Source organism: Odontomachus brunneus, unplaced genomic scaffold, assembly GCF_010583005.1.
Source record: "Odontomachus brunneus isolate Ranch 3 - 2012 unplaced genomic scaffold, Obru_v1 Obru_scaffold_008, whole genome shotgun sequence".
Lineage (NCBI taxonomy): Eukaryota > Metazoa > Arthropoda > Insecta > Hymenoptera > Formicidae > Odontomachus > Odontomachus brunneus.
In genome coordinates this window covers 2,397,977-2,413,686 of record NW_022639458.1, presented here as the reverse complement: position 1 = coordinate 2,413,686, position 15,710 = coordinate 2,397,977, and the positions used below count along the sequence as shown (strand labels likewise).

The window sequence follows — 15,710 nt, the reverse complement described above, 5'->3', positions numbered from 1 at the left end:
ACTATTAATCTTTCTTCGTATATCTAATGCCACGATAATTATATGTGACGTTTCTACTCTAATATAGTTATATAAATACAATTTCACTGAAAATAGATTACATACATTGCTTTTATTCCCTCGTTACGTTAACAATTATGTTTTGAAGTATGGATATTATTACGTGTATTTTGTTATCTGCAGAGCAATTTCACAATTTACTTGTGTCAGATACCACCGTTTTAGAAATAATGCATAATTCAAGCGCACGCTACATCGTACCATTTAGCGCACATTAAAGCAATTTAACACGATAAATAAACTGATTTTATATAATCATGAACAGAAAGGGGGGAGAGGAGGCGCGCGACAAAGTCTCTTGATATGATGTTTTCGCGTTCAATTTTGTACATTAAATTTTATACAACGCGTTAAATTAATAAATATCATACGGGTGTATATACATGACGTATCCGTAAACCAAAGAGAATTGAATTAATCGTCGCGTTAACGATTTTATCAAATAAAACGCGTAGTCTCGCGTCGCGGCGGTTGCATTTGCGCAACAGCCTTGGCGTTTTCATTGAAATTCCAGCTGTTTGTTCGATCGTAGGCGAAAAACGGTCGATCGACGATGCTGATGAGGCACAGAAATCGCTGTAGAGCGGGCTTTAACCTCCTCCCACGAACCGCCATGGTCCGCTGGCTTCGTCGGTCTCCGTCGCTCACGTTTTCTGCATTCGCCGAGTGTGACACAGTGCCGTATGAATGTCCTGTCTTCCCTCTTCGCGCCTCGCGTCGCGACGCCGGTGTCAGTGCGCGATGATACTCTCTCTTTCTCTCTCTCTCTCTCTCTCTCTCTCTATGTCTCTTCCTCTATCTCTCTCCTCTCCGATGACATCTCCACAATAACGTTTTCGTCCCCGACTCGCGATTTTTTTTCGAACAATGCCCGGCTAAACGACAGATAACGCGATCCGTCTCGTCGTGATCATTCGCGATTGACTGTGACGCGATCTTCGATCGGGATCGACAGGCTCGGCGGGCCAGTGACTCGATCAAATTCTGATAGTGCGGCAAAATAGAGACATCACGAGCCGATAAATACTCACAATTGGGCTGAGAATGGACTAGACGGAATCTGGTCGTCATAGACAATGATATATTTGCCAAACGTCGGCTCGACAGGTTTTTTAACCCTCGGCATTTGCCAAATACAAATTTAATGCGAACTGATGTAGGCCGCGCCGTGCTTCAGTTGACTAAATATATGAATACTTTCTATTTGACATTCCTTTTACTGGAACCCGCGAAGTAGCAAGTATCGGATGAAGTTACATCATTCAGGTGCGGCACCGCGAGCCGCGACGCCTGTTACACTACTTCACGAACTTCCAAACGGTATTTTTCATTGCGACACCGACCTGAATATCGTTTTGAAACGCGATGTGTCTTCATCTTCTTGTTCTCCGAACGGCGACGTCATCGCGAGTAGCATGGCTTATTCGAGCACGTGGTGCGTGATGAATCTACGTGATGGACTATACACATAACATACACGCATCACACACACACACACACACACATATGTATACACACATGTCTTGCCATGCCCTCGCCGTCACTTTTTGCCCCACCATCGGCAGGATGTCTCATGCTACGGCATCTCGCCGTATGATGATCCTGCCCACGCCGTTTATTTATTTGTCCCAGTGTGTTAATGCACACATTTTCCCTGTGACGCTTCGCGGAAATGTCGCGACACGTCTTCGCGAAACTGACGGCAATCTGCATGCGATGAGATGTGTCGTCTGTTACAATATTCTCGCCTAGATTTCTTTCACGAACTATCTCTGTCAAATGTTTGCGCAGTATTTCACACACAAATACACACACACACACACACACACGAAGAGAATTTTATAGTGAAAATTATCGTAGAATTTTGTATCTGAGGAATAGGACGACATTTTTCAGTAACTGATTATCCTTTCATTTTGTGCTCTTTATATTTTAGGACCTGAAATGCGCTATTGAAAAATTTGTCAGCGGAATTTTCCTAGCAAGATAAATTTTCTTGCATTACCAAAAATATTGCAAATTTGAAAAGAATTCGTTATGAGAAAAACAACTATAATGCATCCCTCTCCGCGTGTATACTGATATCTGTGTGACTCGATCCTGATCTTTCATATTTAACATCTATCGCTCATTGCGATAACAAAACACGCAATTTCTTGTGTAAGATAGCAAGTTATCCGACGTGTAATACAACTGAAGAAAGTTCAATCAAAGGTGTGGTTCGAGGTGAAGCATTGACTCGTTTCGTTACGTCAAAGGTGTTTCCCGTACGGTTGTGAAATTCTTTTATGTAGAATGTATATGGCAGATATGGGAAACACAAAACGAGTCTGCGTCTCTTATTCGAAATTTGTTAACAATTTTAGCGACGATCGTCTTAACATTCGAAGGTCAGCGGTTCAAGTTGCGAAGCCATTGCTGACTCGATAGATAAAGAAAGAGAAAGAGGAAACCGAGAGAGAAAGAGAGAGAAGGAAAAAACGTAAAAGTTTTAATTAAAAAAATATCATTCGCGCAATTTTTTTTGCTTTTTATTTAAAAAAGTAAGAAAGTAGTGTCTCTCACAAGGTTATCGCGCCGACAGAAAAGCCGAGATGGACGCACGTGGCTAATGACCGATATCGCGGCGGCTGATAATAATTTCTTTGCGCATCGCCACGGAGTTACGTGTGCTCGAATTAACCCGTTTATGATTACCGCATCGCGACGAGATATTTATCTTCCCCGCCCTGTGGCGGGGCTGCCCGCCGTTCCGTAGCGGAACTACAACGGCGCCGATCGATTCAGCCATTTATCAATTAATCTTATCGACGGGCCGTCGGTGTGCCTGTAACGAATTCCCGCTTTAATCACGTACAGCGGGCTACACTTTCGTAACGGCCGGCCTGCTCAACGTCTGCTTCGCTAATAGCGAGTTAATTGCATCAGGTACAGGGGAATCCCCCTTTCCGTCACTTCTCGCTCGCCGCGCTTCTCGCTGCCGCCGCAGCTTCGCCGCGCCGAGGAAAGTGCGCGTCGTTATCCTTGGAAAAGAATTACGCGACGATACACGTGGGAACTCACTGTCGCTCATCGTGTGCTAATTTCGTCTCGTTCTTAGGCCGCCTAGTGTAACGTATTACGTACCGCGATAATACTGCGCGAGGCCCGCAATTATCGCGACTTCCCCGGAAAATTACGCTATTATCTTATTATTGCTTTCTCACCGCTTTCCTTCTTCGATATACGTTCGTTCTCCAGCATTCCCACGACTCTATCCCGAAAACAACCCCCCGCGTCGTCTAAATTTATTAGCGTCCTTAACATTGAATATTTCTTCGACAAGTCACACGTATATACACTGCATTGCGATTTGATAGATATATAAGATTACTCGTGGTGTGCATTATGTTACACATAACATCGTGCCTTATATAAGAGTACGTTACTTCTAAACCGTCGCTGCGCTAGCGGCGAAATGTAAGACGCGATAAGACGTAACCGCTTCCCGGATGGTACACGTTGAGTCGCATTCGTCATACGTGGCCCTATCATACGTGCAAGTGACTTTATATCACACACAGTCAATACGAGAAAAACAAAGAAACACGTATACAGGGTGTCCCAGACTCTTCTTCGCAATTTTTTTTATGGCAACGGATTAAGATGAAGACATAAAGGTCCCATGTCGTTTTGTAATATTCGTAATAAATCTCAAGATATTAATTAAAGAAGACTGATGAATGATATGGATAGATGAGATGCAATGCTTAAGTGTAAACATAAGTATAATAGTATATATATTAAGCTGAACCGAAAACTTTACCGACAAAATACTACTTTTAGGATAATAGAGTATTAGTTATCGGACATAACATTTTGATGATGGTCTTTACGTTATCGACAATTTTATCGTCCACTTTAGCATTAAGTAAAATAACAGTCTCTATTATGGATCCCAATTTCAAGTCAAACTTGATTTATTAATGTATTAATAAACGCATTATATTAAAAGACGGAAAAGATTTTTTTCGAAAAGATTCCTTAGTACTTTTATGTTCTAAAGTTATATTCTTAAAGATATTTAATATTTAAGGAAAAAATCTAGGATCAGTTGCCTTATTGACTCCTCAGATTTGTGAAACTAATAGGTTGCACTATGCGTACATAGTATTAGCATTAGTATTAGCATATATTATTTTATATAGACTAAAACAATGTGAAACATTATTAATATAAAATTAAGTATCGTAAACCTGTTATACAGGCGTGTAATATTTCCCGAACCATAATTGGGACTTATGCATAAATGTTTCTAATTATTCTTTATAATTTCAAATAAACTAATTTAAAGTTTAATAATTTCCTTTAAACAATGATGTTAGTCGCTTACTTAGTATCAACGACTCGTTTTAATGTTCGACCGACAAATTTATATAAATGATCAAAAGTTACTCTGATCTTAAAGGACCCATTTTAAGTTATTAGGGCCGGTAGTGCGAGTAAGATTAATTTTTATCATTTTAATGATAAAAAGATTACAAAGAACACGGTTGAAATGCCCGCGATATGTTATCGTTGCGTTACGTTAGTCGGAATAATCGTTAATGTCCAGAGAATTTTTTAATTTTTTTTTCAATTACTACATTTCCTCCACCGTGAAAGGGTTTAACCAAGCGGAACCCCTTCCCGGCAGGTACACGGTGTCCGGCATGCGGGGGTGTTTTCGGGGTCTCGGCGAGTTTTCGAGGTCCGGATTACCTTATCTACGGAGTCTCACTCGCGCGCGCCAATTCCGAAACGAAATCCATGGCGATCCATATACAGAGGCGTTTACGCGACGATTTAGCCCGAGAGGACGGTCCTTCCGCGAACCGCGGCTAAGTCCGAAGAGCAGTTATTATGCGATATACGGGCTATCGGAACGCGCATCCGCCACCCTCATCGCGCTTCACCGTTCCACGAGAGAGAGAGAGAGAGAAAGTGAGTGATCCGGCGGCTGCTATCCCGACACTGTCGCGCGTCGTAATCCATCGCATTTACGAGGATCGTAGGTTGTTGTCTGTTGTTAACAGTACAAGCTCCCGTTATATGTCACGTCTTACTAGACAGTCGAATTGACGTTGTGTTTTATGCACGCTTCTGTACTGAGGAAAAAGTATTTGATACTTGTAACTGTGATCTCACAATGAAAAGATTATAGTCGGGAGAATCATTTCTATAAAATATTACTATATTATACTACCATACGATAAAAAACATCTTGTATTTGTGTTGAAATCTATCCATGTGAAGATTTTAGTATTAAATTTTTAACGTACTCGTTGAAATAACATGTTGACATTATTTGAGGCTTTCGCGGTCCATGAATATTATAAGGCCTTGAAATTACTGTGGATCATGTGTCTGATGTAAAGTTAAGAGCGCAATGTTGTACGTGAAAAAATCCATTGAAAAATTTGTAACAAAATTATCAGTATTGTGAAATTGTCAGTATTGCGTCTCCAACGCTGATTGGAAATGTACAAGCCGGTTGTGATGGAAGAGAAGAATTGGAAATCAGCGGCAGCTCGGAGAAGGCATTGCCGTTATTAAGAACTTCATTCGATTGCTCCCCCATTTTTTCTCGTTCATTGCTAGCCCCTATTTACTTTCTCCCTCTCCCTCCTCTCGCTCTCCTCAACAGTCAATTCCCGAGTATCGACTGCCTCCCGAGTTAAGACGCACGACTGTATTTATTTAATGCTAATTTTATGCAAAGTGTATCAAGCGCCGAGCATACTTGATTACGGGAGACGATATTACGATCAATAACGTGCATCTTTTATACAAATTACAGGAAAAAAATTATTGCGTATTCTCGCACCAACCATTCTCGTAACTGACTTAGGACTATATGATGAAAAACTTGAAAATGCCAACTGGGAGAAGTCGGCGGGAGAACGGGAGGAAAAAGGCCGAACAAGGCAGGAAGGATTCAGTAGGGCCCACAGTTCGATTGATTGATCGACGCACCCCCGCGGTAAAGTCAGATACCGAAAGCCCAAACTTTTCCCATTACCGTCAATATGCAGCCTAGACATTGGTTTAACGTTCCGGGCGTCGGGACATCGGTGCCGCAGTAAAAGGGAACCGGTTAAATCGCGTCGACGACCTTTATTGCCGTCTTAAGGCAGTTAAGTTAATCCGCGCCGTAGCGAGAACTGCGGAAGGGCGGGGGCGCCGCGCCCGTGCGAATCGAATCGCCTTTTGGTGTATCTCGCCTTCGAGACAAAAACATTAACATAAATCACGAGGTGGAGAGGGACGAATGAATGGAGGTAGAAGGAAAAACGAGAGAGAGAGAGAGAGAGAGAGAGAGAGAGAGAGAGAGAGAGAGAGCCCGGATCGAGCGTTTATTCGATTCACTTTGAGCATCCCCTCGCGCACCCCTTTACGGCAGCAGCGAATTTCGTCCGCTGCCTCGACAATTAGTGCCACGAAAACTTACGGGTGATTCGTTCTCGGGAAGGAACGCGCTACACCGAAGCGTGGGACTGTACACAGATGAATATTGACCCCGTTGAGGGTTGAAAAGGATAAAAGGTGCGTGCAAACTCGGCAATCTACTTCGATGAGCACAGAAGGGAAATAATTTCAGTACTACTTCTCTCTGAGAACAAAAAATGAAAAATCTACAAGATTACAGAGCAAGTGTTACGCTGAAGATTTCAGTAAAGGAAAACGTTTTATCAAGCCGCGTTTATCAACGTTTTATCATTAAAGTAGATTCATAGGGGACATGGAGAGCGATTATATATTCGCGCGCGCACAGAGACACCGGCGTAAGAGGAGATGGAAAGTTTTCAATCGCGTGAGAGAGTGCGTGCACACGCGTGAGAATGCGCAAGGGGGGTTGGGAAGGAAAAAGGTGCCACTTAACCTCACCCCCGGCGTAGCGTTTCCGACGAACGCACCTCGCGTTGCACGAGTGCCAACCCTCGACCTCAACTCTTTCGCTTTTAGCGGGAATTCGATGAATTGCCGGCCGCTACGGGCAATAAATAATGCATTTTGTGTTTGCCCCCGGTAAAAGGGTCCACCCTTAACGGACCCCTGCCCGCCGTTCGCGCGGTGCGACCCTAAATTTTAGATCGACTTCGGCCGAAGGCGGTCGAGAGTGTGTTCTGGAAGAACGATCGAGAATTGATACGAATTGAGGAAATTACGTTCACCGTCTCGATTGTACGTTTCTTTATGATATATATCGCTGCCAAAAATTTCCACTTTCTGTCACCTCGCGATATTGGCCCTCCCTCTTTCTTCCTCACTTATCTAATGTTGTATGGTGTATTACCGACATTTACCGTCTCAATACTGACTGCACATCATTAAGTCAGAGCAACAATTAACCCTTCAGTAAATGCGTGCGTTTTTTATTTTGCTTTAGATGTCTGCACTGCAAAATTACAACATGTTAACACGTTTTTACTTTTAACGCACTACTTTCTTAAAGCGAATCAGTAAAAGGAGTATTTCAACAATAATCAATGAGTATTTACTGATTTTCAGTGGAAACATTTTCACTTTACAGCTCCATCGTACATCTCACTGACATTGATCAGTGGGAGTAAGATTTCACTGCAAAATCTGTAATACGCAAATTCGTAATACGCAGTACAAAATTCAACTTTTTGTGTTAGCGATGTTGAAATTAACGGCTTCCATGCAATTTGCGTACGATGGCAGTATCTACGTTTACAAACTGCATTGATAATGACAACAATCGTTGCTATTAACTGATTCTCTCAGCAAGATTTTACTGATTGATTTTGCGCCTGATGAAGGTTCAACTCGGTTCTGATATCGAAGATTGCAAAAAAAAAAAACAAAGATTTATGTTTCAAATTATCGATAAACATTGTGGTAAATTATCGATGTCACATTGTGGTTTTGACATAATTCGATATTGTCAACTTGCACTTCTAGTTGAAGCAATCTCATCCCAAGAAATTCATATTTCATGACGTTAACATTAACGAGCCGGCTTTCATCGCGATAATCGCAATTCTATCGTTTTCGAACACGATGAAAACGTTCAAGGAAAACACTAAGGAAGTGAGCTCTCGAGGATCGATAGCCGTATTGCTCCGTATTGCTCGTACTAACGAACGATCGTTGAAGGTAACGAAACAATATGGCAAAGAATGAAGGAAAATTTCAAGCATAGATCGTTTCGAGATAAATTTCTGGACAATGCCGGCGTTACGTAGGCCGAATGGACTTATTACGGGTAACGGAAAACGGAAAGCGAATGGCGCAGAAGGGAACGGCGGGATATAATGGTGCCGCGCAACATTATAAGGTACGCATTGTCTGTAATTTAGCAGGCAGATCGGTGTTGCCAATTACGGGCAACTATTATATAGACGCTGGCTCGCGCTATACGGGAACCAGCGTTCTATAAGGCGATCAGACTTATTAGTTTCGTTCATCTGTTAGAATCAGTAATCGTTATTGTCCTGTTGACTTTTCCTCGAGCAGATTTGCGACACTCCATTGCGCTTGGCATGTTACGATTTTGGTTATTGGCGACTGCAGTTCCGAAAAGATTCATTTTTCGATTCTTATGAGAAATTCGGTAGAAAATACTTTCAAATAAATATGTTTGAAAGATTTCTTAGAATAATTAAGAATTAACTGAGATAACATTAAAATAATGGTTATGCTATGTAATGTAAATTAGGTTAGATTAAGCTAGGTTTTGTGAGGTAAGGAATATCCCTATTACAAGTCCATTATTAGTGTTAATAACTGTTTTTGACCTATGAAATATGTTATTTAAATTTCTTACAATTTTTTTCACACAGATTTCCCTGCAAAACGGGCATATGACTATTGTCTTGGTCAACTTTGCGAAGGACGCTATTTGGGCGTTCTTTAAGAAAAGTTTTAGTTTAGATAATTGGAAAAAATAGAAGATTTTCATGAATGTTTTTCAAAGAATCGTATAAAGATATCAATATAGGATTTGCCATATACTATTTATTATTGTTTTAAGTATAAAAAAAATTAAAGTGAATTACAGAAAGTAGGCGCACAAAAACCTTCAATTACTTTTTATCATTATTTTAAATATAAAAAATATTTGTTTTTTATTTGAAACAATAATAAATAGTATGATTTAAATATATTGATATCTTTATTCATACATTTGAAAAGAATTCATAAAAATCTTCTTCGACTAAATTACATATAACCTCACTTTAACAAATATCTACCATACATATCCGTCCTTGTGATTACTCAAGGCGGTATCTATGACATTTATGATATATTTATGGTCAATCTCTATATAATATATTTCAGAGACAAGATCATGCCACACCTGTAGTATATAATTTTTTGGGAAAAAAAGCTACATTCATTATTTTAACGTTATCTCAGTTAATTTCTAATTGCGGGAAAAAACCTTTTAAGTATATTCTTTTGAGAAAATTTAAGGTTATTTTATCGAATTTCATGGGAATTGGATACTTTCAGAACTATTTACCTCTATTTACGAGCGATAACGTCATCCTAAACTTTTTAAGTATATTCTTTTAGGAAAATTTAAGGTTATTTTATCAAATTTCATGGGAATTGGATATTTTCAAAACTACACGATTTACGAGTGATAACGTCTATCCTTACTATAAATTATAAATCTTACAATATGCAAGTATACGATATGCAGGTCCAAAAATAAAGACGATGAAAGTAGGATATCGTAAATTCGCGATGGATTTTTAATTTCCAACCAATTCTTATCTATCTCGCTAAAGGCAGCGTCGAGGCGGAACAACGGTAGACGAAGAGAATTGGCGACTTATCGCAGCAATAATTAATGCGCGAGACCGAACTTCCGAAACTTCTTTTACTTAGCGCAAACACAAATTGCTGCTTTAATAGATTATTAATCGGCAATTTCCGCCACTTGCGACGCGGCTGCTGGACCGTGATTCTCAAACGGAGCTTTTCCACGCCGCGCATAAATAGAATATCCGACGTAGGGTAAAATGAAAAACTGCAAGTGTATAAAAGGAAAATAACAGTTATCGCGCAAAGGAGTGTCAAAAATTGCAGGAACTGGCCCATCATTAAATGTCATTAATGGCGATTTCGATAAAGCGAAATGTAATAAACTGCAGCCGAGGATTTCAAATCGCAGGATTAAGACGCGGTACGTCGCGAGCGGACGCGGCAAATAAATGTTTGTAATGAAAACTGAAGTATCGTTTCGATAATAAAGTATTGTACCTGGACTTGTGGATCGCGAGGAACGAATGTTTTTCGCAACGTGAACGGTGACGTCAGTAACAGTTGCCCTTACCTGAAACAAACAGAGAAGGTACACTTCGTTTGGCCAAATATCCCAGAAAATAAGAAATACTCATATTTTCAGTACACGAAGATAGCAAAAAACTGCGAACAATGGTCGTCCTGGCAAAAACAGCTACCGCGCTATTAATTACTTGCCGCGCATATCATGCCGCAAAGCACGGGGGGTTTTGTTAACGCATGGGGGGGGGAGGGGGTTTATATTTTCCACATTCCTGGGGGTTCATTAATCATGCGTAATCAATGGTATGACCGATCGATTAAAGCGCCCCGCGCTTTTCCACGGGCCTCGAGATAAGAGCGGGATGACGAAGAAAGGAAGGAAACTTTCTTATTAACACGATCAATCAAATCGCCGCGAATTTAAAGCATTTTTCACGATTTTCCGCGTTTCTGAGCAGCTCGCTGGAGAAAAAATCTCCCCCGGTGGCGAGAGGCCAGCGGTCGGTTTCGGGGCGGGAAGGGTAGGTTCTGCCAATCGATGCGGAATTAAGAAGCGACGCGTACTTCCCGCGCGGCTAATTACGAGAGCGCGATCACCCGCCGGAAATGATCGCTGCAAACCACTTCGTCTTTGTCCTACTCAGCAAAAGTGAAAAAATGCTTGATTCATAGTTCCTTAACCTGTTGTGCGGCGTTCAGCACTAAGAAATGCCGGAAGCGTTTAGAAGAAATCTCTGCATTTGAAATTGTAACAGGTAGAGAATAACTGCACGCGAGATTATTTTCGTAGAACGTATCGCGCGAACATTTGTATACGCAATTCTTCTTACGGGTTCTTTCTCTTCTACCTAGGAAATGCTCCGCAAAAATTAGCGACGCGGTATAAATGCTCGTGTATGAGCCTTCTCGTTTTCTCTATTAAACCGCGGCGAAAGGTCGACTCTCCGCGGGCTTAATTGTTTACGAAATACTAGCGCGGAAGAGAAGAAGGAAGTTTTAAACTCGTGAAAGTCTGGGCCACTTACTCCCTTTGTTTACCGCATTTCTCCGCGCGTCTCATATTACGTTTCGCATTACCGCTCGCCTACAATATCCTAAACACCGTCGAATTGCTTTCTTTAATTAACTTCGAAATTTTAACGTGGTGAAATATCAGGACGGAGGAGTCCTTTATGACGCTCGATACAACCGTCCCTTGTCTTTTACGAGGGTCGCGATGACAGTACGTAACGTCGTGAAAATTGCTCAATAAACTTAATTTAAGTATCCGAAGCGATGTCATTATAACGACATACTAATCATATTCCAACCCTCCTCCCTCAACCCCTGTCAACCGCCTTCACTTGCAAATGGTTTTGTAGAAAAGCGTCTTCTGAATGCGATAATCTTGTAAAATCGCAATGTAAAAGTGGCAATTCTCAGATAGAAGTGTTTGTGTAATTAGAAAAAGATTTTGCCATTCGAGAGATATTTGTAACTAAAGCATTTCTTACGTGCTCCCAGCGCGCTATTTTTAGTTTTTATTTCTAATATCTTCTAAGCTACATGTGAGATTTTGATGAAAAAATATTATGATGTTGAAGTCTAATATACACACGTTATACATAAATTTCCGAATTATTGACCATTCCGTTATCAAAACACAATAGTGTTCAAGATTAAAACAATGTTCAGGATTACGTGTGTGTCAGGACATTTTCCAATCGACTCCTAATCGTGATTATTTATTTACCCAATTAATCGACCCGCTGAGAAGTCATCGCTCGAATGAAATTTCACACGTGAACAACGATTTTTCTAGTCGCACGTGTGACGTTGAATGTTTATCAAATCGTCTCTCTGACGGTCGATGAGAATGCGACGGCGGTCTTTCAATCTTTCACGTCCGGAAGCATCAAACCATATCGGATTACCATACCGAGTAATAAAAATATCTGATCCGTGGAGACAGTAATGAGTGATCAAATATTACATGTAATATTTCCGTAACACGCTGTCGCATATTCTGACACAGCTTCGTTAAATATCATATCCCAAATGAGAGCGCGACAATGTCTGGCGAGATTTCTAAAGTGTCTACCCTCTACTCCCCTGCCTTCCTCACCGCCCTCGCGACTGAGCTTAATATTTAACACCTGTGACGGTTAGTCGCTGCAGTCAGTGGTTCGCAGACGCGGACTCATAGATAATCGTGAAACGACTAAATGATTATGCAATCACATCCTTATGGAATACAAAACCGCACGGTTCTCGGATGTGTCTTAATTTAACGATTGTGCTCCTCTCCGCGGAAAAGCACACTCATAATCGCTTCGCTTTCATAAATAACTATCATGACCCTTTACAGCATAGTATGTTTACTATACGCGCGTCAGAGGTACTCATTGTTACGATATAAGTTTAAGAAGAACTCCATTCTGGGTATCAGGATAGCAGCCACAAACAACAGTAGGTTATTTGTCTTTGCGAAGGATCAACCGAATTACTGCTTCATCCAGATTTTAGTCTGTTGCGGTGATTAATATTTTGTGCAGATACAATAGTATACCTCTCAAACAGCTATTTCACTCGGCTCAATCGTAACTTTTTGCGTTGAACTAATAGTTATGCAAGAACAATCCAACACAAAATTATGATTTTTAAATTTGTATGTCTTTTTTTATCAATTAGTAGGTCATACGTCCACATAAAACAAAAAAAAATTAAAAATTAAGCCTTATGAACGTCTGAAATTAATTAAAAAAGGCATGTTTTATTTTCTATTAGTTGCACTATTTTTACGATTGTGTCTTTTTCCCCCTTTTTAAGGGTTAAGCTTGCCAATGAATATTTCCTTATGGAGAAGAAAATTGATGATGATTGACTTCTTGAATGCGAAAAACTTCAAACCTACTTATACTTTTTAAATCGTGTATCCACAGTTTTCATCTTCATTGTTCTCGAAACGTACTTCATGTGGGTTGGATTATTCTCGCATAACTACGGCCAATTAGCGTGCGCGTGTCGCGATTATTCGTGGAAAGAAACGAAGACTATTCTACGCATTCGACAATGGATAAATATACGCGAGCGACGGCACATTGTCGGTGTTCCTTTTTTCCTCGTCGTGTATGCACTGTGTATTTCCTCTCACTTTCTCTCGGGCGCGATCGAAAGCACGCTAAACATCACGATGAGAGAGAGAGAGAGAGAGAGGGGGGGGGAGGGGAAGGGAGAGAGAGAAAGAGAGAGCAGGAAGAGAAGAACTTGGAGGATCGAAGCGGGTCGAGGAACTCTTTACCGCATCTGTTCGCCTGCTCGTGGCGCATGCGACTCGTCCTCTCGACTCGTTTCAACGGGATGGCAGGTAAAGAAGCTTAGGGACGATTCCGGTGTCTCTCCCTCGGACGCGTTGCGGAGAACCCGATAACATCTCGCTTGTTGTTTTACGTACAGTGCCGCGTACCCACGCACGCACGTCCGCCCGGCCGCCCAATAAATTCGCCCGATCGATTTTCCACGGGTTTACACCTCGCCGCGAATTAATTGGCCGGTAATCCGGTAAATAACGGAGCAGACAGCGATAAATCCGCGCCGGGCGGCTCCTTAAGGTGTCTGGGATCCTGCTGCAGGCGTCATCGTAAGTCGCCCGCGCTGGCAGGTAATGAGGTTTCTCAAAGTGACACTTGCTCGTGATACGGCACGATGATTATAGCGCTCTGTGAGCACATATAAAACAAGTTGACTAAACATTTATTTAAAAAAATGTAATCTCATCTTTAATGGAGTACTCTCATATTGTGGTCTCAAGAGGATTCTAAAATCAAAAGAAAAATATCCTAATATTCAAAAAAGAGTTACAAGATGCTAGTTCGTAGAATTTTATATTCTAAGCAAAAAGAATATGTCTCTTCTAGTGAAGACGAATAATGTGCTTGGAATATTTTCCTTTTGGTTCTAGAGGAATCCTCTTAAGACTACATACAAGAGGATACTGCTAAGAATGAGATTATGCATTTTTTAAGTGTGTATAAACATGTAATGTCTTGTTTGAATAAAAAAAAATTTAATACCAACATTTCGATAAAGGGGTAAAAATTTTAATGAATGTATGTTAAAGATACGGTATGCATTAAAGAAAAAGATACTACACTAAGAGAAAGTGTTAGATATTTGTAACTATAAATGCATAGTGAAAGAATTATTATTAGAAGAATCATTTTTGTGTAATAAGTATTATTGTAGTTATTAATAATAACCTTATATGTATATTGTTACTACTACTATTTTGTTAGAACAATAAGAAGATATAATTAGAGCTAAAAACAATGAAAATTCTTGGTGGATTAACCATTTGTTCTCTCAGTGTAGTGAATTTTAAGAAACGAGTGCGATTCTATGCACGGTATCGCTAGAAACATCGGGTATAAATATTAATGTTGCGCCGCGAGTAGAAATTGCGCTGTCAAACTTGCGCCAGTCTTGATAATTCGTTTATTGGATTAGCGATAAGATTGTGAAATGCAGGAAATCGCCGCATCCACTAGACGATTTAATTATTCCGTACATAATTATTTGAAAGTAAGTGAATGAAGTGAGATGTATAAAATACGCGATTTTGAGAGGATACGATGTTATCGTATGTGATATGTGAGTTGATTCAACTATAAGTTTTGCTATCGTGGGGAAACGATAGCGTCTAGCTGTGCCGTGCGATAAGCACTGCTAAATGACACCTAAGATGTGTCAGGTTTTTAAATACACCAACAGCAGTGCTTATAGGCCGCTTTGTATAGCGTTTCGATTATCACGCAATAAAAATCAACGCAAAACGATTTCATCGCGCGCACTTCGTTTTCAATCATTTGCATAACGCATACTTTCGTGCCGTTTTATGAGAAAACACGGCAATCGCGAAAACAATTAACACCGTGCGGAATTTCCAGCAATTTAGAGAGTAAAATACTGCGTATCGCGTCGGAAAATAATTGATAATCAAATTATCCAAATAAGAAGAATCGCGGCGAAAATATTTCGTAATTATGCGTGATATGAAATCAGCTGGCGAACTATTCGACGCGCTGATATTTGTTCCCCGTATTTATTCGCGCTGACCATCAAATATTGTTGGTATTTTCCTAGAAATAGTATTAATTGAAAAATGAAGGTTATATACAGAAAATTAAAAAGGGAAGAGAACTCGATCGCGTATTATAAATAATACAAATCGTTTCATTTTTTTTTTGGCAATACAATTATGAAAGTCGATATATAAAAATTTTATTTCTCTCCGCAGACCACAATCTAATCTCTTGAGTCAAAATTTTGATCCTTTTCTCGATTTCAATATTCCATTTTGAGGTCCTACTTCCAACTACTTTGATACATTG

General features: G+C 40.3%; 1 protein-coding gene across 22 annotated transcripts in view; it reads right to left on the bottom strand.

The window, feature by feature from the left end:
• Positions 1–15,710, bottom strand: part of LOC116854091 (forkhead box protein P1) — a 324,470-nt gene that overhangs the window by 280,315 nt on the left and 28,445 nt on the right. The window lies entirely within an intron of this gene.